The sequence below is a fragment of the Lygodium microphyllum genome, chromosome 20 (assembly GCF_053477565.2).
Source record: "Lygodium microphyllum isolate KBCC chromosome 20, Lygodium_microphyllum_v1.1.10, whole genome shotgun sequence".
Classification (NCBI taxonomy): Eukaryota; Viridiplantae; Streptophyta; class Polypodiopsida; order Schizaeales; family Lygodiaceae; genus Lygodium; species Lygodium microphyllum.
In genome coordinates, this window is record NC_141154.1 from 119,456,124 (window position 1) to 119,483,342 (window position 27,219).

A 27,219-nucleotide genomic window follows, 5' to 3' on the forward strand; every position below is an offset into this window, starting at 1 on the left:
ATGTTGCTCAGGCTCTTCTCTTCCATAGAATTGAATTTTACTAGTGAAGGCCAAAGCTTTTACTCCATATGTGTTTACTTGCTCTTTAAGAAAAATCATTTATACTTATATAATACAGCAATACATGTAGTGATCCCTTGATTTTTGGATAAATAATGATTTCAAAGACTCAAAACAACATTGAGAAACATGGATATCTATATAGTTTGTCTTGAATCTAATATAGAGTTCAACTTGCAATATACCAATCTAGTACTTCTAGCAATAAAATTAGTAACATTCAATTCTAGATTACCAACTAAAAAAAGTGAGTGCTTCTAAGAACTATATTCATTAAAAAAAAATTTACATGTAAACTAACATAGTATAAAAGGTAAGAAGAGACTACTAAAACTGTTGCAATACCAATATCAAAAGTAGTTCAACACCATAGCACATGTAACACTTCCAAAAGTTCGAGAAATGATAGGAGACGCCCTGAATAAGTGCTATAGTACCACTGTCGAGTGGTTCAATGGAGCCCCAAGAGGAACACCAAGGAAAAGGGAATTCTCTTGCAAGAAAATCTATCTTGTAACATCAACAAGCTTTTATTTCATTCTTTTGATCAGCAAAACAAAGAAAATAACAATTCTTCACGCAGCATCATAGTATATATCTCCCACGGATTTGATAGAATCAACCATATTCTCCAACATCTTCACAAAATCCATCAATAGAACAAAGAAAGCAAAGGAATACACCATCTTTGAATGGAAATACATCACATAGTATTCATCTTCAATATCTTCATAGTTCTCTCTCTCAATCTCTCATATACAATTACACTGTTTTGATAGATTTGACTATCTCTGACTCTCTCTCTCTCTCTCTCTCTCTCCATCAATAGTACATCATATCCTCACTACAATAACTCAATAATAACCCTCAATAATCCTTCTTAGGTCGTGGATGCACCTCCCAAGAGGTATGTCTGATATGAAGAGGCACCAGAGCCACTACAGTGTCTTTTCATAGCTCACCACTGTCACTTCACTCCAGTCTTTACTTGAGTCTTCAGCAGCTACTTCTTTGACTTCTTTTATCTCTTTTGAACTTAGATCCATCCTTTCCAAAGGTTAGAAAACTTTTCCAAGCTACACTCTCATCCAACAGAACACATACAGAGGCATACAGAAGGTCTATAGAGGCTCACAGAAGCTCAACAAAGAGTTACATAAGGTCAACAGAAAGCATCAAAACCACATAACTCATACCAAAACCATTCCAAATCATCAAAAATCACTCAATAAGCTTTCAAACAATCTCAAACCCTATCAATCAATACTCCATCCTTCCATACAGAGAGAAAACAGAACAAAACAGAAGCTCAACAGAAGCTATCAGGACCAAACAGAACATATTAGAACATCAACAGAACTTCACATCTCTACTAATAAACATCATGAGCTTAATAAAACCATTCCAACCTATCAAAACACTCTCAAACCACTTCCAAACCAATCAATCATCTCATAAAATCAACCATTCAGCTCTCAAAAACAGCAAAAATCAGCCAAAAAATAGGTCATTTCAACACTCAACATATCCCCACACTTAATAAGGAAGCGTCCTCGTGGCCCAGGAAAAAGGGAATACAAGTTCATTCAAGAGCTCAACTTTGATCTTCAATAAATCTTCAAAAACAGTCCATCCAACCACGGCCCTAACTTATAACCTATATCTGATATAAAGAATACAACGAAAGGAAAACCCTTTATACATTAACACTTCTTATCAAACTGAAAATCACAACAAAGTTGTAAAGGATATAAGAGGTTTCTTCTTTTGCATCAGCATCTTCAACTATCCAACCAGCAACACCATCACCGCAATTCTCCAAAAATGTAGCTCGCACGAAAGCAAATCGAATAGGCAACCACCACGATCTTATCACATAAATGAACCCACAACACAAACACTACACACAACACAACCATCTGAATGATTCCTCCAAAAAGAGAGAAATATCATTAAAAATCATCCACAATACATTGCAAAGGTATCAATGGAGATGATCCCTTTTGAAGGCTTGGTGATTTCAGAAACGATCCATGGACAAGGATTCATCTACAAATGTCTTGGGAGGATTCTGAAAGAATTGAAGGCAGCACATCCTTTCCAATAAGATAAGGTATCTGCTAGGCAAATAGAGGGCATGAAAGTACAAGACATCCAATTGCTGGGAATCAATGCTCACATTGACATTCATGCACAACTTTGGAATAGATTTTGAATCATTATGGGAATGCCTATGCATATACGCTAGGTACCAAGTAAAATGAGCAGTTAAGCGCACAGAAGGATCTGCAGACTGAGAATATTGCTGAGCAAAATGCAGATAATTTTGATAAGCCTGACTAGCACTTATCCATTCTCCTGGGATCAATGGCCAATTGATTTGAGGTCCAGTAAGGGAATCATTTGAACTCCAGCCTCTTCTTCGAAGAATCTTCTGATCAAAACCTTGATACCCACTAACCAACTGAGGAGGATTAGGAATAGAAGTGTTAGGAGACGGAAGAGGGACTAATGAAAGAGGATGAAGCGATGGATAGGCAAAATCATAAAATGAAGAATGGATTAAAGATGGATTTGCTGAAAATTGAGGAGATTCTGTTAAGAAAGGCGTTAAAAGATAAGCAGGAAAAGTTGATAGAATGTCAGGGGATGGGGAAGGACAAGGATTAGGAGGTAGAAAAACTCGATCTTCAATAAAATAACAATGGGTAAATATAGGAATTTGAGGAGATCCTTGAGGTTGGAAAAGAAGGGGTAAAATGACCTTTGGGTTAGATTGAAAAAGGGAAATATAAGCATTATACCTATGAGCCATTTGTTGATAATGAGTTAGGCATGGTAAGGATGGACCTAAAGCTGATCTATGATGATAGGCTTCAAAGAAAGAAGTATCAAATGGGGGTTGGTTGGAGAGAAAGGCTCTAAAGATCCACCCTCAGTTGGTTAATGTTTTGGGCATGAGCTGAAGCTTTGACCTGACGGTGATTCAAAATGACAACATCAACCATAGTGTGCCATGAAAACTCAAGACACTCAGCCATCTTTGAAGAATATCCCTGGAACATCTCATCAATCCTCAACTCCAAATGTCGGACATACAAAGAAGCTTGCAATACCACATCTCCGACATACCAAGCCAGATCTTCATCATTTCTATCAGCAAATCAGATGACCAGGCCCCACTTCATCCATCCTCTGGAATAGGTAAATCCATCATGGAAAGTTTTATATAGAAGGCCAACTTCTATTGTTGATAATGGACAAAAAATGAATGATTTGGTGGAACATATTCTTGATACTGCTCAAAAGAAGACCATAATAAATCCATGCGAGATTGCAATCTTTCCACCTTAGCCTGAAATAAGGGACATAATGTAGCCTGTCTCTGAAGAGCTGCCAAGTCTGCAAGGGATAAAAGAGAAACTGGTTGCACAGGACTCTGTGTATTAGACCGAGACTGAGCCAACTGATCTTTGAGTTGTTGGATTTGAGCATTGCTCTGGTCTAAGATAGTTGTGGTGGATTTAAACTGCTCTGCTTGGGCAGCTATCACCTCCTTCATCTCTTGACTCTCCTTCTGTAACTTATCCCTCTCCTCTATTACAGCAACCACTTGAGACCTAGCTTCTGCCAACTCAGCTTTCAACTTAGAGATTTCAGTTTTCTGAATATTCATGAGCTTACTCTGCTGCTCCATTTGCGTACAAAGGTCAGAGAATTTCTCCTGAGCAGAGGCTAACTCAGTATTGGTCTTATTCAGTTCCTCCTTAGACTGCTGAACTTCATCATAAAATGAAGAATATAATTGTTGGATACATGCAGTCATCGAAAGTTCAATAGAACTCTGGATATCCTTGCACAGGAACGGAATAGCATCTCCTGTTACCAGGCGGTGAACAGAAGGAATAGTAAGTTCTAGCATCCCGTCTCTATGGGCTCTGAAAAGATTTGGCGTCTGAAGGAATGCAGGCAAGGTGCTGCAAGACTGGGCAGGAACTGTCACTGGAACTGGAGGAGGAGGAATAGGCACTGACTCAGCCACCCTCTTGATGCGTTTTCTCTGAATGACAAGGGGAGGAGGAGAATCATCATTCTCAATTATCACATCATCATCTTCATTATGAGGCGGAGGAGGAACTTCTAGAGGATCAATTGGAGGTAAAGGAACTTCCTTTGCAGGGGCAGCATGTAGTAAGAAGACATAGAGGAAGGACCCAAATGTAACATTAGTCACATTTCCTCAAGTAGCTCGGATAAAGTGGTGATCCATCTTGGAGAGGAGGTAGGTACTCCAATCAATAGTTATGCCTTTCAAAATCATTCGTGAAGCTGTAAACAACTCCTTGGAAAGATAATGAGATGGGGATTTTGCAGGCATGAACCTGTCCTGAAGGAATTGGCATAGTTGTTTCCATAGGGGATTGGAAATCATGGAGACACCGACTCCTGACGTGGTAATAACCTTCTTCGGATCAAGAACATCTTGAGTCTGCTTCTGCAACAGCTTTAAAATATCGTCATTGGCGAACAACTGTCTGGCAGCAGGGACAGGCTCCCCACGATATGGCAGACTAAGAGCCTTGCCTAGACTCTTTGGTGTCAAAAGAACAGTAGTGCCACGAACTGGACCAGACCTCTTACTGTAAGAGGTTAAAAACTCGTCACAAATGGTAGGATCATTTGGAACCAGTGGGAAAGAAAGGCTCACGAACTTGGACAAGCCCGCTTTAGCGACAACGTCCGAATCCAGTAACAAAGAATAATCATGTAAAGCTAAAGGAACATACTGGATCGGGGGAGGAGTACGAGAGGGCGCCATTCAGATGGTTACACACACATACCACAAACACAAACAAACAAAGAGAATGCCTGCAAAGAAACAGACGAAAACCAAGGATAAGATATCAACCAATGTGGTAAAACATGACTCGACCAACTATCCCCAAGCAAACCACAGCCTAGAAAAAAAATTCGACATGACCTCTACACATATGCGACCGAAAGCTTCATGCGATGCAACATACAAACACCCAAATCCCCGTATCAGGCAGTAAAGAAAAGAACTACACACCATACCCTTAACCGTAACACATGGACAAATCAGGCTACCAAAAAAACGGACATCAAGCTGGACCATAACTTAACCATTAGTGGCAACTAATAGATTTGTACACGCCCATCCCACGAAATGAGTTCATTAAAAAGAGGAAATAAGTGTAGTGAGAGGGAATTAATTTAATGAAGGGTTCATTTTAATAAATTATTAACAATGGGTGACATTTTTATTAAGTGATAAACCTTAATAAGAAAACGGCGGTTCCTTCTTAAAATTTTAATTACAAATTATTAGGTTGGAGCGGTACTTTAACGCAACCCGGACTTTGATACCAGACTGAGATCTCTAAATGCAACTGTAGAGCCATCCTGCGAGTTTCGTCCAAACATTCCAAGTGTAGGAGACGGCGTTGCAGTGAATCATCGTGCCCCAAGCGCTCTTTGATAGCCACTCACAAAGAGGGCAATTCCAGTTCAACAGGGAAAACAGCTTCTGTACCATACACCAGCTGGAAGGGTGTCTGTCCTATAGCTGCTTTATGGGAGGTTCTGTACGCCCAGAGGGCCTCTATAAGTCGATCATCCCAATCACGACGATGTGCGGCAATTGTTCTTGTCAGAATCGAGCAGAGGATGCAATTCGTGACTTCGACTTGGCCGTTGGCTCTGGGGTAATAAGGAGTGGACTTACGATGGCGGATCTTATACAGCTCTGTCAACTCTTCCATGACTTTATTAATGAAATGAGTGCCTCTGTCACTTACCAGCTCTAGGGGACTGCCAAAACGGGTGATAATATTCTCGTACATGAACAAGGCTATGATGTTACCATCATCCCGCTTTAGGGCTTTAGCTTCACACCACTTTGTGACATAATCCGTACATACCAAGATGTATTTGTTCTATTTCCTTCTGGTGGGAGGATCGATCGGGCCTACGAAGTCGATGCCCCATTTCTCGAACAGCTTCAAAGGAAGGATAGATTGCAGTGGCATGGCACTGGTCTTGGTAGGTTTCCCCATTCTCTGACAGGCATCACATCGCTTACGGTAATCGTAGGCATCCTTATGGAGGGTCGGACACCAGTAACCTGCTAACAGAGCTTTCCTGGCTATAGCTTCTTCTGCAAAGTGGCCTCCACATGGCCCGTCATGGCAAGCCTTTAGAACAATCCCAATCTCATCTCCTGCAACACATCTTCTGAGCACTTCATCTTTGCCTTTCTTGTACAGTGCACCGCCTACTAACAGGGTGTAGGGGGCTGATTCTAACATAAGCTTCTTCATTTCCCGACTAGAAATGCCAAGAGGGTACTGTTGGGTTGCTAGCAAATTGGCAATGTCTGCATACCAGGGGGTTACAGTTTCTACCAGGAATAGGGAAGCATCAGGGAGGTCTGGATCATCCTACTCCTCGTCTGCAGTTTGTGGGATACGCGACAGATGATCGGCCAGAACATGGGAACGATCAGGTTTGGTAATTACCTCAAAGTCGAACTCCTAGAATAAGAGCAACCATCTCATCAGTCGTCCTTTCACGTCTGCTTTGTTCATCAGGAAGGACAGGGCCTCATGATCCACATAAAATTTAAAGTGGGTAGACAGTAGGTAGTTGCGAAACTTCTCTAGGGCAAACACCATTGCCAAGCACTCAAGCTCTGTCCACTGTATAGTTCCGTTCCCTATCAATGACCTTTCGGCTTGCGTAATAGATCGGTTGATCTAATTTCGAGGGGCCCTTTTGACATAGGACAACACCTAGCCCTTCAACTGATGCATCAGTGTGTACATAAAACTCCTTCGTCCAATCAGGAGGTTGCAGAATGGGTGCCTCAATCAGACACTGCTTCAGAGTGTTGAAGGTTGTGTCACATTCTTCGATCCAAATAAACTCTGCATCTTTCCTCAGAAGCTTGTGCAAGGAGGTTTCCTTTGTTGCAAAATGAGCTATGAACCTTCTGTAGTAACCCACATGGCCTAGGAATCCCCTCAACTGTTTGAGATTGATGGGTGCTGTCAGAGCTGCAATCTTTTCGATCTTTGCAGGGTTTGTTGATATCCCTTGTACAGAGACAATGTGGCCCAACAGAACTCCCGAAGAGACCCCAAATATGCATTTGTCGGGGTTGAGGGAAATCCCATACTCCCGGCATCGGTCAAAGCATTGTTCCAAATGTCCCCAGTGTTCACGAATCAAACTATAAACACAGAAGTCATCCAAATATACCTCAATAAAGTCATGCAAATAATTTTGGAATGCGGCCATCATGACTCGCTGGAAGGTAGCAGGGGCATTGCAGAGCCCAAACGGCATCACTCGGTAAGCGTAGGTCCCCCATTCTGTGGTGAAGGTTGTTTTGGATTGGTATTCTTCTGCTATCTGCACTTGGTTATATCCACTGAATCCATCCAGAAGGGAATAAAGCTCATGTCCTGCCACTGTGTCCAACAGTTGGTCTGTGAAAGGGATAGGAAAGTGATCCTTCTTCGTCTTGGAATTCAACTTGCGGAAATCCACACATATACGAAGCTTGCCATTCTTCTTGGGTACTACCACGATGGGTGAAACCCATTCACTATTTGCCACTGGATAGATGAACTCGGCTTCCAGAAGCTTCAGCAGCTCCGCTTTCACTAATGTGGAATAATTCGGGTTCATTCGCCTCTGTCGTTGCCGTACTGGCTTGGCATCAGACTCCAAGTCAATATGATGCTGACATATTGTGGGATCAATCCCCTTTAGGTCTTTGTAGGACCATGCAAACACGTCCAAATTCTCTTTCAACAAGTTGTACAAGGTTGACAACTCCTCTTCTGGTAGGCTATTACCCACCTTCAAATGGCGTTCAGTGCCATCTGCATCCACAAAAGTTAACTGCCTTTCACCTTCTACTTCACGGATGAAGGTCCCACAGACTACTTCTGGGTACAGATCCGACTCCTTCAAGGGGGTGGTGTCCTCTTCTGATGTCCCACTAGAACCAACCTCTTCTTTTGGTGGAGACTTAGGTTGCTCCTTGAGATGTTGGAATGGGATTAGAGCCATTTCAGGTTTGGTTTCAAGATTAGTTACCTCTTGGCTTGAAGACTCATCTTCTGATGACAAGTCCAGGAACATCACATAACAGGGACCCTCTGATTTCTGTTGGGTTTGTGGGACTGGTGCTTGTTGACACGGTGCATCGTCATCATCTTTTCTTGGCAAAGGTGGGTGAGGGCGGCATGAGCCACTGCTAAAAGACGGCTTGTTCTTCTTTAACCATTTCTTATAAAGATTTTGCATATGAGAAAATCCATTTACCAGACCAAATGGTACCATCGCCATTCTATCCCACAGCATGAGCTCGTCTGCTTCCGATGCTTCTGGAACTTCTTCTTCATATGTATCCTCTTCAGGTGGGATAGATTCTTCCATCTCGCTTTCATAACCTTCTTCTTCAATATCATCTCCATCCTCTTCGGTCTCTGTCTCTATCTCTGTCCCTGTCCATGTCCATGTCTCTGTCTGTGTAGGAGCTCTGTACGAGAAGAACAGGTTCTCTGTTTCATCTTCTGCCTCTATCTCTGGCTCTGCTATGGCCATGTAACAGGGAGAACAGTACATCCATGCTTCTATCTCACTGTCAAAAGTGATTTCGGAAGTCATTCCTGGTTCAAGCAGAAAGTATTCACCCATTGACAGGGACTTTGCATCTTTTGGGAGTTGGATTACAGTATCCACTGTTAAGGAACGTGTCACTATTTTCTTAGGAAGGATCTGTTTGACAGCATCTTCATCTGTTGATGTTCCATCTGTAGCCTCATTGGGGGAGTCAGAAGATAATTCCAAGGAGGTGGATCCATGTCCTTTTTGAGCACCATATAGCTTCAACACCACTTTATTAGGTCCTCTACCCAAGGTCAAGGTTCCTTTGAACCAATCCGTCCTTGCCCTGGCTTCAAAAAGCCATGGTCTGCCCAGTAATAGGGGGTAGGATGTACCATAAGAGTTTGGCTTCACCACCAAATAGGTTAGCCAATAATCTTTCTAGCCACTGTAGTCTTCATATATGGGAGAATGCCCAATGGCTTGATTCTGCTCTGATCCGCCAATCTGATGAGCCATTGGGTTGGTTGCACACCTTGTAGGCCTAGATCCTTCATTGTCACATCCATCATAATGTTCACTGATGAACCACCATCAATCAGTGCATTTGCAATAAAGCAGCCTTCTATCCACACGCCAGTCTCTGGGGTACCCGGATCTAGGAAGGCGCTAGCCATGTCCACTTCTTTTACAAGCTCTGGAGCTTTGTTGGACTTTGTTGCTGTTGGGGGAGCAATCCTTAAGCCACATCTTCTTGTCAGTATACTTTTGAACCTTTTTCGGCAACTGGGAGACAACATCAATAATTGTCGGAATGTGAGGTTTGGTTTAAAGGTATCTAGATCTCTAACTAGATCGTATTCCTTAATAGGATCCACTGGCTTCTCTAACCGGTTAGGGAATGGGGCAACACCCATTTTCATTTTCCTTTTTTCTTCCAACAGGGGCATCATGGGGACTTCTTCTGCCACTTATGGCACTTCCTCCTCTTCTATCTCCTGGACCTCTGGTCCTGTCTCTGGAACTGTCTCTGTGACTCTCTATGGCACTGTAGTGCTCTGTACGGCACTGTCAGGCTCTGTTCTGTTCTGTTTTTCTGGTGGAAGATTGAACTTTACTATTCTGGCAGGAGGATTATTTTCTTTCTGGATAGGTGGTTCCTTCTTCTTTGCACGGGTGATGGCAGCAACTTCCAATTCCACGAAATTGGAGGTAGGCTCTTGGGCCTTGGCCGGATTATCAGTAGCACTGTTTTTCACTGGGGCTGGGCTTGGACAGTCTTTTGTAGTGTGGCCTTCTCCTTTGCATCGACTGCATAAGGGCTTGTAATCCACTGACCTTCTGGGATTTGGACAATTTGGTGAAATGTGTCCCTTTTCTCCACATTTGTAGCACTCCACTTCTGATCTCTGACCACCGCCAGACTGCCTTCCTCTGTAACTTTGGGATGGAAATCTTCTGGGTCCGAAATTAGGACAAAACTCCCTAGGCTTTGGTCCAATATCCTGTGTTGTCATTTTGGATTCCAGCAAGTTGAACCTTGCGTCTTCTTCCTTCCTTCTCCTATCATGCAACTCCTTCAGAGAGCAAATATCCTTTGTATGGTTCTTCCGCAAACAGTAGGAACAGAAAGCTCTAGGGACTATTGGCTTTCATGTACATTCAGTGGCTAAATGGCCTGCTTGATGACACTTACCACACCAACTATTTGACCGCATCACGTCTCTTCCTACTCCTGCAACATTGGATATGCTAGCGGTGTTCACTTTCAGTGTCTGTAGCTGCTCTATAATCACATCCATCAACTCCTTTTTGATATTGGCAACTGAGTTGGATAAATAATCCTTCAATCTTTCTCCTCCTAAGGTACTGGCAGTAGGGTTTTGAGAAGTCTCTGTAATCACTGCATAAACAGGTTGGGCTGGTGCAGAGGGGTCTCTGTTCTGATTTTGATTCAGAGCTCCTGTTTGAACTATTGGCTGTTGGCTCTAGTTCGTAGGGTTCCACTGTTGCTGCTGATTTGGCATTGGGAAAATTGGTTGGGACCATTGTTGTTGTGGTTGAACCATCATTTGAGGCATTGATTGTGGCCACTGTGGATTTGGTGCATTGTACTGTGATACTAGGGGTATCTGTTGGTAGGGGAAGGGGACTGTCCTAGGGACTGCATTTGGTGGGTACATCATTCCTGGCATCAGAGGAGGTAGGACTCCTCTTCCTGGATTCATCGCCAATCTAGCTTTCACTTCATCGTACAGACTTGCACCTTCTGTTGCAGCTTGCAGTGTGGCTGGTCTTTGCAGCTCCACAAACTTACGGACTTCTGGTTGTAATCCTCTGAGAAACACCCCCTTCTGAATACCATCATCTAGATTATGGTTAGTCCATCTCTTCAGGATGGATTCCATTCGTGAGACATAAGCTTCTACTCTTTCTCCAGAGGACTGACTTAAATTCATAAATTCCTCTCGCATCCGCTCTTCAAAACCTTCACGCCTGAATTTAGTGAGGAAGGCCAACTTCAGGTCATCCCATGTGCCAAAAGTTCCTGCTGCTTTCTCTCATACCACTGAAACGCTGCGCCCTTGAAAGTGGCGGGGAATATTGCTAACCAATGCTCAGGGTTCTGGCATTGTTAGCCACACATGCTACCATAAACTCTGCTACATGAAGATCAGGGTCTTCATTGTACTCTCCCTTAAAAACTGGCAATGGAACTACATTCGCTGGCCTGTCATCAATATTTTCAGGACGGATCTGGCTTGGGAGTGGACCTCCAGCAGCAGCAGGAGGAAGGGCTTGATGTGCCATTGGGACTTTTGTAAAGAGTTCCGCAAGGGCATCAAAGGCAGCTTCTTCTGCGAGCTCGTTCTCAGCTTTGATTCTTGCCTTCTCTCTTCTCACGTACCTCTGGACTCGTTCTAACGCTTGCCTCTTTATTGCGTCATTCATCAAGGGGTTGGCTCCACTATGTTGTTAGTGCTCCATAGAGGGATAACAGAAGGCTTCAGTCTCTAGAGGACTCTCTTGCCAACATTTCTTCTACTTCTTCCTTTTCAACGTCTCTAAATTCTGCTTTCATGCCACTGCACAGAGGAAGGTATTCGGTTCTGAAGGTGTCAAAATGCATACGTCTAAGCATTGTGGTGGTGCCATCTTCTAATGGTTTCAATAGTGTATGTTGTAAAGAACACTCTGTCTACCAACTTCCAGTGGGTTGCTAATTGAACAAACAGAAGATTATCAATGCACCAAGCATCCCATGTATCTTGCTGTTGAGCATCCACGAACAAATTCCAACTCTTTTCCTTCCTGTCTTTGTGAACCTCCATAGACCAAGACTCTTGAAGCTTCTTGACTATTTCTCACTTGATGATGTCTGGAAACTTCTCAATGAATGCCAAATCTTCCATGAATGGTCATTCTCTCCATTTCTTCTTTTTAGTTTGTTCCCAAACAGTTTGCCACCAAGATGCAAGTTTCTGCTGCTTCAACATGAAGAGGAAACTGTCCACCACATAGAGCATGCCTCATGATGGTGATATGTTTCCGCCATTGTGGATGAACTTCTTGTGGAAAATGGCTTTGATAATGAGAAATTCCAACTCTTCAGTGGAAGAAGGAACTTTACAAACATCCATTGAATTCTTCTCTTCTTGGCAATGCCATTTCCTTAATTTTCAGCCTCTTCTGGTGCTTGTTGATGGCAAGTTTCCCCTGTTGCGCACCAAAAACATGAAGCCCCAAGAGGAACACCAAGGAAAAGGGAATTCTCTTGCAAAAAAATCTATCTTATAACATCAACAAGCTTTTATTTCATTCTTTTGATCAGCAAAACAAAGAAAACAACAATTCTTCACGCAGCATCATAGTATATATCTCCCACGGATTTGATAGAATCAACCGTATCCTCCAACATCTTCACAAAATCCATCAATAGAACAAAGAAAGAAAAGGAATACACCATCTTTGAATGGAAATACATCACATAGTATTCATCTTCAATATCTTCATAGTTCTCTCTCTCAATCTTTCATATACAATTACACTGTTTTGATAGATTTGACTATCTCTGACTCTCTCTCTCTCTCTCTCCATCAATAGTACATCATATCCTCACTAAAATCACTCAATAATAACCCTCAATAATCCTTCTTAGGTCGTGGATGCACCTCCCAAGAGGTATGTCTGATATGAAGAGGCACCAGAGCCACTACAGTGTCTTTTCATAGCTCACCACTGTCACTTCACTCCAGTCTTTACTTGAGTCTTCAACAGCTACTTCTTTTAGCTCTTTTGAACTTAGATTCATCCTTTCCAAAGGTTAGAAAACTTTCCCAAGCTACACTCTCATCCAACAGAATACATACAGAGGCATACAGAAGGTCTACAGAGGCTCACAGAAGCTCAACAGAGAGTTACAGAAGGTCAACAGAAAGCATCAGGACCACATAACTCATACCAAAACCATTCCAAACCATCAAAAATCACTCAATAAGCTTTCAAACAATCTCAAACCCTATCAATCAATACTCCATCCTTCCATACAGAGAGAAAACAGAACAAAATAGAAGCTCAACAGAAGCTATCAGTACCAAACAGAACATATCAGAACATCAAACAACAGAACTTCGCATCTCTACTAATAAACATCATGAGCTTAATAAAACCATTCCAACCTATCAAAACACTCTCAAACCACTTCCAAACCAATCAATCATCTCATAAAATCAACCATTCAGCTCTCAAAAACAACAAAAATCGGCCAAAAAATAGGTCATTTCAACACTCAACATTCAATACCACAAGAGAGTGATGAAACACTTTCAAAAGCTCAAGAAATAATAGGGGATTATGTTAGAAATGTTTTTTCATGAGCATCCAAGAGTAGTGGGGCACTTCATAATAAGCACATTTCAATATTGAGTACCACTTTTTAGTATTTACAAACTAGTTAAATTGTATAAAGACCACTTCATGATGGTAGTCAAATACTAAGTGTCAATAAACATTGCATGTTTTTTTAAAAAAATCATAATTTAGCCATATTATTAAAGTGCTCACTGATCAACGGAAAGAGGTGTGGATGTTTTTTTTTTGAGATTGTGATTTTGACCATATTAAAGTTCTTGCTAATCAGTGGAAAGAGGTGATCGATCAATACAATAATATTCGAGAGCAATTACAAGTGGTAGCAATTGCAAATGACAGACCACTTGGAAGTGGTATGTACCACTTTGGGAACCACTTCTAAGGTGAAGCAAACCACTTGGCAATGGTAGCTCACTACCTAGAGATGTTAGCACTCCAATTACAAGTTCTATGGGAACACTTGGGAGTAGCAACACACTATTTGTAAGTGGTAGGGCCGATTGCAAGTGGTAGCACATCACTTGTGAGTGGTAGGGAACCAATTATAAGTTATCTAGGAATACTTGGGAGTGGTAACATACCATTGGTAATCGGTAGGGGACTAGTTACAAGTGGTAGAGGACCACTTTCAAGTGATGGGCACCACTTGCAAATTTTAGGAGAGTAGTTATAAGTGATAAGTGACCATTGTTAAATTATTCTCAAGTAAATATTTAGATGGTATACTACTTAACAAAATAGAGAGATAGGGAGAGAAAGGGAGAGCCTCTACTAAATCAATAGCCAAGGAGCCCATTGTTCAAACAAAAACATCAAACATCTCTTATCCATGTTCATAGTCTTGCATAGGAAGTCTAGCCCATACTACCCTCATGCAAATGGCCAAGGAGAATCCACCAATAAGACAGTTCTTAGTATCATAACCAATACTATCTTGGTATAAAGTCAAAACTAGTTTCGTAGGCTCATGATAGTACTATAGGCTTATCGAAAAGCTTATAAGATAACCACAAGGCAACATGGGGCAAATCCCCTTCCAAATGACTTTTTATGGAATCAATGTAGTCATGCCAATTGAGTTCCTCATTTCCAGCCTTTGTATTGTCATGCAAGAACACTAGGAAGGCACTAAGGCCTAGGGTGATTGCCTTACAAAACTTGAATACCTCATGAAAAACCTAATTTTTGGCAACTCGAGCATTGCTTATTGAAAAGGCTTAACAAAAGACCTAGTTTGATAAGCATGTCAAATAATCATCCTTTAAGAAATATGTCCTAGTACTATTATACTCGGGTCATAAATAGAAGCTTAAACTTCAAGTCCTTGAACCCTACCACATTTGCATAATCAATAGGATAAATAATGTAGAGTTAGAAACCTTGAAAGTTGAAGATTTTAATGGCAACAACTACACTAAATGATATTATCTTCTAGGGCATTACTTACATGAGCCGCCCTTGAAGGAACTTGACATTCTTGTCAAATCCATCACGATAGTTGAATAAACTTGGTACAAGAAAATGGAGCAACAAATTCAACAACATACCCAACCTTCAATCAGCCTTCCTCCCATATGTGTAGGCTTTAATATTAGGGCATTGACTATTAGTAGCTCAAGATGTGAGGATGACCTCATAATTCCACCATCTATCTCCGCATTCGATTGACTATAGCCAAAGTTGTGACCATCAAATGCACTCATTAGTGAGAGAGCATTAGATGAATCATTATGGAGGAAAACCATATTTTTTTGTTTGAAAAATACAAGCTAATGTTGATTGTCGATTCTGAAAACATTCCTCTTCTATATTTTGTAGAATAATAGAGAAAGGGTTTGGAACAAAAATACTAATGTGACACCCATTCAAATATCTTACCAATTGTAATGCCAATTATATTGATAAGTTCATTCACTTGTAATGCATTGATCCATGTGTAATTTTAGCCTTTAAGATTTGATTATAAGATGTATGTAGGTTATTATCCCTACCCCATCAACTATCTAAAACATCTAAAATTACTCTCCTTGACCAACTTCTAATTGCTAGGCTCAAAATTAGCAGCATGTGAGCATATATAGCCCACTTCTTCAATTATAGCAGAGGTTAAAGACTTAGCCCCGATGGGGAATAGAGTCTTCTCAAACCACCACATATTTTCGATGGAGAACCCAAAGGCATAGACACACTCAATGGAGACTAGATATAATGTCTCAATGGGTACCAAGGCTCTATTATGCATGCAACGATACTATCAAGGTTGTTGATAACTGTGACTAGGAGTCCTTGCAATCATGCCACTAGGAGTTGTTGACCCATCTGATACAAGCAAGCATAAGGAATCAAACATGCAAACCACTATAGTAGCATCCCCATGTTTTTTCTCCCTCTACAAAAAACCGCAAGAAGATCGAACAAAACTAAAAAGATAGGAAAAGAGAGAGGGAGCTTAAGCTCTTTCAAACACAACACATAGAAAATGCACACAAAATAGGAAGGTAAATCCCTAAATTATTATATTATTATTATTCTCCATTGTAACATCCTACCAAGAATAAAGAGAGTATACAATATACACAATATACAAGTGGTTCACAGTTTGAACATGCTAAAAACTAGAAAGATAAGTAGATAGATATCACATAACTTGGATAGATTCACTAATTAATGTCAAGTTGCAAAGTATCATTGGAAGCATATGTCGATGCAAGTATCCTGATGCAAATACCAACCATGTCAGTGATATGAATGTAGAAATGGTGATCCAAGTGTGTTAGTTCGTGTTGAGCTTGGCCTCTCAACACACTCTCTAAAGCTCAACTCCATAACCTATACTCCAAGTAAGCTTTGAAAGTATTGAAGATTTTCTATTGCGAGGGCCTTGATAAAAATCTCTACCAACCTACTCCCCTATGTTCACACATGTGAGATCAATGTCACCTACCAAGCCCTGACTATGAAATGGTAAATCAATGTCAATTTTTTCATGTGTGCATGAAACACTAGGTTCCTCATCACCAACTGTATGTTGCACATGTTGTCACAATGAATGACAACTCTCTGATCTATCTATATTCCCAATTAATCAAGTCGCTTTTGCAACCAAGCTACCTCACATGCTACCATAGCAACACCCTTGTACTTTGCCTTTGCACTTGATAATGCAATAGTGGGTTATTTCTCATTGCTTCAAGTCACATGCTGACTCCTAAAGGAAAACACATAGCCATTGGTGGACCTCCTGTCAAGAAACACTACATGCTCAATCCGCATTAGTATAACCAAATAGTTGCACCACTAAAATACCTTAATAAAAGATACCATAATCCAATATGGCCTTAAGGTACCACGAAGTAAATCTCACACTATCCAAATAAGGCTTATGAGATACCTACATAAACTGACTCTCCAAATCAACTATGTAGTTACAATCTAGCCTGAGTAATGAAGATCAAACTTGCCATTGCTCCAACTCTTGCACATTATTACCCCCAATAATCAAGACATCTACATACAATGTAATCACAAAAATATGACTATTATTCTAATGCCCATAAAGTGAGCATTCTTTATTTCCAACATAAAAACCAATAGAGACAAGATATTATGCTATCTTGTCATGCCATGCTCTTGGTGCCCATTTCAACTCGTAAGAAGCTTGTGTGGCCTATACATATAATTAGGGTGAACCTTGCTCCCATAACCTTGTGTGCCCTCCATGTACACTTGTTCTTGTAACTCAGCATGCAAGAATGTATTCTTCACATCCTTTTGGTGCAAGACCTAATGTTTTGCCCATTACAATGATAGTACTAATAGTTGCCATATTTAGCACTAGAGTAAATGTCTCCTCACAATCAATCCCATAAGTTTTTCCATAGCCTTTAGAAATCAATCTTGCGTCATACCTATTTACACTTCCATTTGCATTATGTTTTACTTTGTAAGCCCACTTGCAACCAGTAACTTTCTTTTTGAAACTCAAGGAATGGCACCAAATCCCAAGTATAATTTACATCTAATGCAACCATTTCTTCATCCATGGAACAAGTGGCTCAATTGTTTTTATAACATTTGCTATATATGCATAATGGTGAGAAACATAATCATCATATGTCAATATATGTATAGGATATCTTATTGTAGTTCACATGTGCACTTGTGGAGTACTCTGTGATCCCTTTACATTCTTGGCTTTTTTCACACCAAGTATATGAGCAACTAGAATCCCAAACTCCTCATCCATATTCAAATGTAAGCCATTAGATTCACCATGTATATGTGAATAGCTTTCAAAAACATTTGGCACACTAACTAGCTCAACCACTTTTTCTTTTTCCTTTTATGATACATTTTTTGTACTTGTAGGAGTGCTATTTGCATGCAACCTACCACTCCATAGTCTCCCAGCCCACCAGCAGACTTATTAGAAGAGAACTCTTTTGGCCCACTGAATGTTTGTGATTGTGGATCCACATTTTTTGCAATCACTTTTTTTTTAACATTGTCTACAAGAATATGTATTTGAGCAATATACCAACCACTTATCTACCAAATATCACATCTTTACTCGTTTTATCTTGAGTGTAACCAAATTATAGCACTTGTAATCCTTTTTCTCAAGGGAATAGCCAACAAATGTACACTTTTTAGCTTTTGGATCCAACTTCTTTCTTAACTCATCAGGCACATATACATATGCAATGCACCTAATACTTTAATATATGATAAAGTTGATTTCTTGCCAATAAAATTTTCATCTAGTATCGCATGATGTATTGTAGCAATGGGAATCTTGGTCATTACATATGTAGTGGTAGAGATAGATTCCAACCCAAGAATAATGAGGCATGTTCTTTTTAGCCATCAAGGCTTATGCAATTTTTGCAATGTGCTTATTCTTCCTTCATCCAACACCATTTTGTTACGGAGTACCCCTACATGTGAAGTGCATTTGAATCCCACGTTGTTTCAAAAAATTCTTATATGCATTGGAGAGGTATTTTCCCCCTCTATTTGACCTTAGATACTTAATTTGGAAACATATTTGTTTCTCAAATAGATTTTTAAAATCTTGAAAGTGAAAGAATACCTCACGTTTCTCCTTTATAAGATACACCTATATCTTGCTTGTATGATCATCAATAAAAGTTACATAATCCTTATATTTAGCCATTGATATAATATTTATAGAACCCCACACATATAAATGTACAACATCAAGTAAATGTATACTTATATGTTTATCATGATAAAATGTGTGCCTTGTCTATTTTTCACATTTACATGCTTTTTAGACTTTTTGCATATCAACCACTTCAAACTTAGACAAGCCTATCATAATTTTAGATGATTGCATATTCTTTAACCATTGCATATTTAGATAGCTAATATATTTATGTCAAATGTCAATATTAGTCACAACTCTTGCAACTTGTATAAACATAACAACATTCAACTCAAGTACATTTACATCCAAGGTAAGCACTCTTTCCACACACTTGCCTTTTGCCACCAGCTTACATCCATTCTTGAACTATTCTACAAATTAGCCATCCCAATTTAACTTTATTTATAATCCCTACTCCATCATTTTTCCAATAGAAACCAAATTTTTCATGATATTAAGTGTATGCAACACATTGACCAAACACAACTTTTCTATCTTGCATAAATAATGAGTTCGTCCTAACATGAGCAATAAGATGCCATGTACTATTACCTATTTTCATAAAACTAGGTGTTTCAAGATTTTTCATTTCTCTAAACCATTCTTCATGAGATGTCATATCCACATAGCATACATCACTAGTCACACTATTGATGCATCTGCACTCATTATATTCATCATGTGATGCATAACAAGTAACTTCTCATTATTAACCCGATTATTGATAGATATATATTTATTATGCTATCTTTTCCTATTTTGGTTATTTCCACTTCTCTTTTTTGGATAGCCATATGCAATATGATCTTTCTAATCACAATTATGGCACTCTCTATTATCATAACTTGTGTTCAATCTACCACATCCTCTATGGCTCCCCCTGCCTCGAGATTGGCCTCTACTAGTTGTATGTGGTTGCTCTTGGAAGTTGTGAAATTTCTCTTGATTTTTTCCATAATAGCCACCACCATTGCCTCTACCACACAATCTCTAAGCTTTACTTGTGCTAAAGTAGAGCACCTCATTTGAACTATTCTTGCTTTGAGACAAGGATGTAGCAAGTCCCAAGTTTTTCTCTTCTAATATCAACATAGATATTAGATTTGCAAAGTTAGGAATGGTGTTTCTTGTAATATCAACATAGACGTTAGATTTATAAAATTAGATATGGTATATCATATATTAATGGAGGTTCAAAACTACTTGTACTCCTTATCCAAACCATCCATACATGCAACTACTATATCATCATCATCAACTTGCTCTTTAATAGATCCAAGAGTTTCAATAATACTCTTAATCTTCAATGAATAGTGATTGATAGATAAATTTCCATGGTTGATACTTCCTTTAACTCAAACTTCAACTATTGGCTTTCGTATTTGTATCAAATAGCTTGATCAAATTATTCCATGCTTTTGTAGGACTATTTACATCCCATATACTCCCAATTATATTGTCTAAAATACTAATAGAAAGCCAATACATGAATTTTTGAGCATCCTAGTTCCATATCTTAAATGCCTTGGCTTATTTAGATGTGGCATTTTTCTCTAGTAACTTTGGAGCCTTAGCATTATCTCGTTCAATGTAGTCCCAATAACCTTTACCCACCACAAGAAAATTAGTTGATCTAAACTTCCAAGCATGGAAGTTATGCTTGTCAAGTGTACCACTAACAATGTAATTAAGTCCCTCTCAGACATTTAGTAAAACCCAAAAATCTACAATTATCAAAAGCATGCTAATTTAGTGATGGACCAAAAAACGGGCCGGCACTGGCTCATGCACTAGCCGGGCCTCGTCACTACGCACAAGACAACCCCTCGGCCTCGCGGCCAGGAGCATCTATCAAAATCTCTGCCTTCCTAAACATTGCGTTTGTAATACATTGTAGTCCAACTGATCCTAACCCAATATTACTCCTCAAAGGGAGTCCCTTTCACATAGCCAAAAGGCTCAAATCACATACACATGGGGTTCCTCCTACGGCTGAATGCCGTCAACCCTCTGCGACTCTCCTACACCTTGGGGATTGGCCCCTCAGTGCGTCGCTCAACAAATAGACATTTCGCACAAACGTCGCTCAAGGTACCAAATAAGCGTGTCCAGGAATGTATCATTGTCCTTACTTCTCTTTCCCTTTGACCCCCACGACTAGCCTACAGCATGGGTACCTCACTGCCTCTCATCGTAGGTCAGGTTCCAATAAACCAATTGCAATGCATGTCCAGGAGCTGATCACTGATACTTTTAAATTTCTTTTATGCTCTATGCATTTGGCGGATGCCTAGTGCTCAAGCATTTAGCAAAACAGTATCGTGCACAAGTGCAAAAACATTCTTTTAATAGTTTTCAACTACCATTCGTGCTTTGTTGCATGGGCCTAGCACCGAGGTGATCCTCGTGCTACTAAGCTCTTAATTTTAATTATCATCCGTCCTAAATGCTATGCATAGAAATCAGCAACTTTCCCATCATTTCACACGGCATTTAGACATATTCCAACTCCCCTACCCTTCCCCGTTTAAATATTGCGTCGTTGGATAGGTTTATAGGGTATTTTACCATCATTTCATGTGAAAAAACCGGAAAAACACACACTAAAACAAGAAGGTGGAGTTGAACTAAGGCAAATCCTCATGCTTCAGTCCCCACAAACATTCACAAACATTTCTCTTATTTATCCTTATTTTTCGAAACCCAAAATATATTTTTTCCCTATTTTTTAGGGTTTTTTCACCCTTTTCTTGTATTTTCTCTTATTTTCTGCTTTATTTAATTACTAAAAATTCAAAATAGGTTATGGGCTGTGGCCCTTAGTTCCTTCTTGCAGAAAAAATGAAAGTTTAGTTGGTGTTCCTATTTACTTTCCCATTTTTAGGCCAAAAATCATCATTTTCCCTTGATTTTTCATATTTTACGTGTTTTCATGTATTATTTTGAACCACAAGATGCATATTTTTCTGATTTTCTGATTATGACCAGCAAGAACTCATGAAAAACAACAACATACACCATTTTTAGCCCACATGAACAACATTTCATCAATCAAAAGCCATAAAATCTCAAATTTCCTTTGAAAATTTTGAATTACCGCTTATTTGTGTGTTTCGGGTTTCATGTCCATGGCTGCAAATCTGAAAATCAGCAGCACTTCATGTCCAGCACAATCACCAATCACCATTTCCAGCCTGTGGAGCAATCCGATCCATGCCGGACAAGCCTCCATCATTCTTTCTTCTTCCTTCTTCTCCCCACATGAACTTGCCTTTAGAAGAGAGAGAGGGAGGAGAGAGAAAGACTAGATTTCTATCTCAGCATTCAGGCCATCAATTGAGGAGCGAAGGACGGCGATAAGATCCACAGACAGGAGGGAATGAAGCCCCATAATCCATTAGGCAGGGTGCTTGTAACATCCATGATGCCCTCTCTCCATCCATGGCGAAAAAAACGGCGCCCTCTGTTGATCACGTTTTTTCATTCCTCTTCATTCTCTCTCCACGTTTTTTGCTTCGTAAGGTGCATAAATTTTTTTTTGGGGGGGGGGGGGGGGGGGGGGGGGGGGGGTTTCAAACTCAAAAGGCATGCTCAAATTTGGCCTCCCAAGTGTCCACCTTTTCATATCTTGACCGTTTCCTTGGCCATTTCCCCGTCCGGACTCGGAATTGAGCTCTGAAAAATCCTGGGCATCCAGCTTGGCATCCCGCATTGGCCAGTAACTCGTGTCAACCTGCACGACTGTCTGAAAAATTATGAAAAATCAACAAGTGTCGCTCGGGCACCTTTAAAGCACTTTGGCGCTTAAAATCGTCCTAGATCGAGCCGCCGCCTTTGACTGTGAATATTTTTCCCTTGATATTCATAATTTTTTGCTATTTTTAAGCACTTCCCGTCACCTAAATTCTGCTCTCATTGGCAACCACGGGATAGGGCGACTCAGCCCGTCGAATCCACGAACATATCTGCACATAAACAACCAAAGAAGCATCAAACTGATACAAAACAATTATATACTAAAACTCAGCACAATGCTTCCCGTACCCCTGGACAGAACCAAAGCATGATATCCACAAGGAGTAGGCCTAGCATCATCTAATAAAATATCCAAAGTGAGTCACTAACCAGCTGCTCCGACACAGCCAAACTAAAAAAAAACCTATCAAAGAGGTTGCCCTAAGTGGTAGTCTACACTACTTACCAACTAAAGACAACACCACTAGGAGCTCCTGCAAGGCGAGGACTCCTATAGCCTGATCAAAGAGTATTTTCTTTCAATACATGTCTTCTTTTAGGGTTTGTATTGGATGAACATACTTAGGCATGTAAAAAGGAGGGAGCTGAGTGTAGTGACCCAAGGAGAACAGGGCATCGGCCTCAAGACCTATCTCGGCACCCAAGAACCTACCAAGCCCTTGCAAGGCGACACTTAATCCTTTTCTAACGCTCACTTTTATTTTCGCTCCAACCTTCCTTGTTTTGGTATTATTTTTCCAGCAAGAAGCCACCCCTAGGAAGACAAGGTATCGGCCCCGGGTCTGACTCGTCCCCAGGAACCTACCAGGCCTTCGCAAGGCAATGAGCAACTACCTATACATTTCCATTTCTTTTCTTTTCTTTGATAGGGGTTAGAACCCCTTTTTACACACCTTCGTATTTATATTCATCTTTTGGGATGTTCACGATTTCTTGGCATCATTATGATTATCTTCTGGCAGGCTTCTCTAACTGCCTCACTACTAACAAGAACTCCTAGAACGGCTGCCTAGCAGGCTAGCAGAGCAGGGCCACTAAGACTTCCTTCTAAAACAGGTCTTTCGATGCCTGACAATGTCTTTGCAGGAGGCAATGACTACTCCGACCTCCCTCAAACATACTTAGCCTAAACCTGGGACTTAATGCCTTGGTTGCCGGTCCCCAATAAAAATTGTCCCCTCGACAAGTACAAATACACATATAACAGGAAAGAAAAGTACTCGTAAAGGAGAGGTATCACCTGGATTGGCCACAAGAAGCTTCCATCGTAGCAAAGGCTCCTCCAGGCTCCACCAAAGTCCATGAACCGCGAAACCTGTCCAGCATAACACTTAAACCAAAAAACCCCATTAAACGCACCCGCACTAGACAGGGAAATGGCCCTCTTGGCCTAATGAAATCAAACACTTCACTACAAAACTGAATCGGCCCTCTTGGCCTAATGAAACAAAACATGATTTTGCATAACATCCTCCTGGAAACAACTATGATAGACAGCAAAGCATACTATTCCCAGGGGAACAGAGGCTCGTAGCCCTAAACTAGGTGCATTAAATTATGACCCATCCCTCTTGCGTATATCGCAAGAGGTGTTCCCATCACATGTCGTCGAATTAGTCTATGGGTCCAAGATAATAAAGGCAGATGAGTCTCGCTTACCCTCTGCATCACCCAAATCAACCATCGTCTGTCAAAGAGGGCATGTTCAGAAAGCATACCCCACAAACGACTAGGTCCTGTCTCACCATCAATAGATATATCGGGACAAGGGCTACAATTAAAGAAGAGGTCTTCTTCATATGCAAAATTAGCCAAAGAATCGGCAAACTGATTCCAATTCCGTGGAATCAGTTAAAAAGACACTCTATCAAATTCGTCTAGCAGGGCTATGGCAGTATGATGGTACATACAAAGGATGGGGTTTCGTACCATGTATGTCCCATTGAGTTGATTTAAAACCAACTGAGAGTCCCCTTTCACCAATAACTGGCGGATACCACCCTTCTTCGCAATATTCAAACCCATAATCAGGGCTTTGTATTCTGCCATATTATTGGTAAAATTCACCCCGAGATAAGCAGCTAACTTCATGACAATGCGTCGACGGGGGTCTCGGATGACAGCTCCTACACTTCCTTTTTTGGATGCACCCGTGGACGCCCCATCAAAGTACAAGGTGTACGTCCATAAAGGGTTTACATATCCCGCCATCCGGAACTCTACTCGTAATTATGGTAATTGAAATTCAGCATATTCAACGGGTGGACTGTAGGCTCCATCCCTCCATCATCATTGAATTCAACAGGGATGCTCGTCAAAATTTGTAGGCAGGGATGGCAGAAGACCTTGATCTCCCAACTAAATGTTCCGCCTTCTTGCTCAGTCACCTTATATCCTTTGCTCCACCAAATGAGCTTTCCTTGATGATACCTCTGTTCTAAATATGGGTGTTCTAAATAAGGGATCAGACGACCCATCAACCTCTATCACGATTTCCTTGTAGATGTTTGATCGATCGCGCCTAGACCTGCAAGGCAGTCATAGCATTAGTGCAATCAGAAATAATAAGTTTAATCTTATTAAGATTAACCTTATTTTTAAATTCTATCCCCTCAAGGTCAGCTAACAAGACTGTGGATTTATTCTTTCCTATTCTAATGATCCTATAGGGCCCATCCCATTTAGGCTCTAGCTTGCCTGAAAATAATTCACGTCGTGCGTCATAATACAGAACAAGCTGTCCTTTCTTGAAGGTGTATTTCTTGGCTTTGAGGTCGTGTAGCTGCTTCATTCGGCGCTTCGCCACTTCTTGGTGCAATAAGCTCTGCAACTTAAGCTCATCTAAATGTGGCAGTGTCGTCAAGCGCTCAAAAAGTGCGTCTTCATCGCTCAAAGAATGATTGATGGCAAACCGAATAGTCGGCAGCTCAATCTCTAAATGCAAGACACACTCCTCCCCATATACTAACTTGAACGGGGTATGGCCAGTGGCTCGTTTGAAAGTCGTATTGTAGGCCCACACTGCCACGTATAACTTTTTATCCCAATCCCGTTTCTTTTCCGACACAATTTTGGACAGGATGCCCACAAGCTGCTTGTTGGTACTTTCAACCTGCCCATTGGCTTGCGGATTATATGGGGTTGTCTTGTTATGCTTGATGTGCCACAACTCTGTCAAACCTTTGATCACCTTATTCAGGAAATGGGTTCCGCGGTCCGACACTAATTCTTTCGGCGGACCAAACTGGCATATTATCTGCTCTAAAAGGAAACTAGCAGTTTCTTTAGCATCATCTTTCCTTGTTGCACGTGCTTCTGACCACTTTGTGAAGTAGTCAGTTGCGACAATGATGTACCTCTTTTGCGTAGTCGACGACGGAGTAATAGGACCCACAAAGTCTATTCCCCACTTCTCAAATGGAAGTATCACCATAATAGGGGTGAGTGATCGTTTCCTATTCTCTCGACTATCATGTCGTTGGCAAATATCGCATCGCTTAACATACGCAAACGCATCCTGGAAGATGGCAGGCCACCAATAACCTGCTCTTAAAGCCTTTTGTGCTGTAAGTCGTCCAGCAAAATGGCCGCCGCAAGCAGAATCATGGAACTCTTCCAAAATGAATGGCACCTCATCAGGCATCACACATCGGCGATAGATGTCATCAACCCCTTGCCGATATAATGTACCTGCGATCAAAGCAAACTTTAACGCTTGCTGCTTAATTTTCCTTCCCTCAGCCTTAGATAATTCGGATCCCACCTCTCCCGTCGATAAATAATGTGTTATTGCAGCATACCAGGAGGGAATAGATGCCGTATCTATTTTAAATAACAACTCCACGTCACTACCTTCAGCCACAGATTCTTTCGGCTCCCCAAAGTCCACTAGACATTCCACGATGCCTTGCAACCTTGGTGGCTTACTCTTGATTTCATAATCAAATTCCTGCAAAGTGATCAACCACTTTGCTAGACAATCGGGCGGTTGTAGCTTATTCATCAATAGTCGAAGTCCCTCCGCCTTCGTATAAAGCACGACTTTCTCATAGAGAATGTAATGCCTGAATTTCTTGGTCCCAAAGACCATCGCTAGACACAATTTCTCCATGTAAATATAATTGATTTCGGATACCCCTAGCTTTCGACTAGCAAAAGCAATCGGGTGGTACCACTTCTCTTCCCAAATTTGGGCTAAACATCAGCTGATATTATACATGGTGGCTGCTGAAAATATATAAAACACCTCACCTCTTTTAGGTGCTTTTAAAACGGGCGCTCTTGCTAGCTCCTATTTCACATCCTCAAATGCTACCTTACAAGGGTCACCCCATACAAACGAACAGCTAAAGGACAATAAATTTGTAAGCGGCAACGTTCTTTCTGCTAAGGCGTTGATGAATCTACGGTAGTAACCAACCGAAGACAGAAAGCTATGAACTTCCTTCGGAGTGCGTGGTGGACCCATGGCAACTATAACTTTGACCTTCTCGGGGTCTGTCGCAATTCCTACCGAACTGACCACATGACACAGCAATAGCCCATAAGGTACTCCAAAAACACACTTCCGTGGGTTTAGGGCGATGCAAAATTGTCTACAGCTCTCAAAGCATTTTCTTAAAATGAGCAACTGCCTTCCTCTCACGGTGGCGGCCCCTAAGTCATCAATAAACACCTTCAACTCTTCAGGGGATATGTCACCGAATGTCTTATCTGCTGTT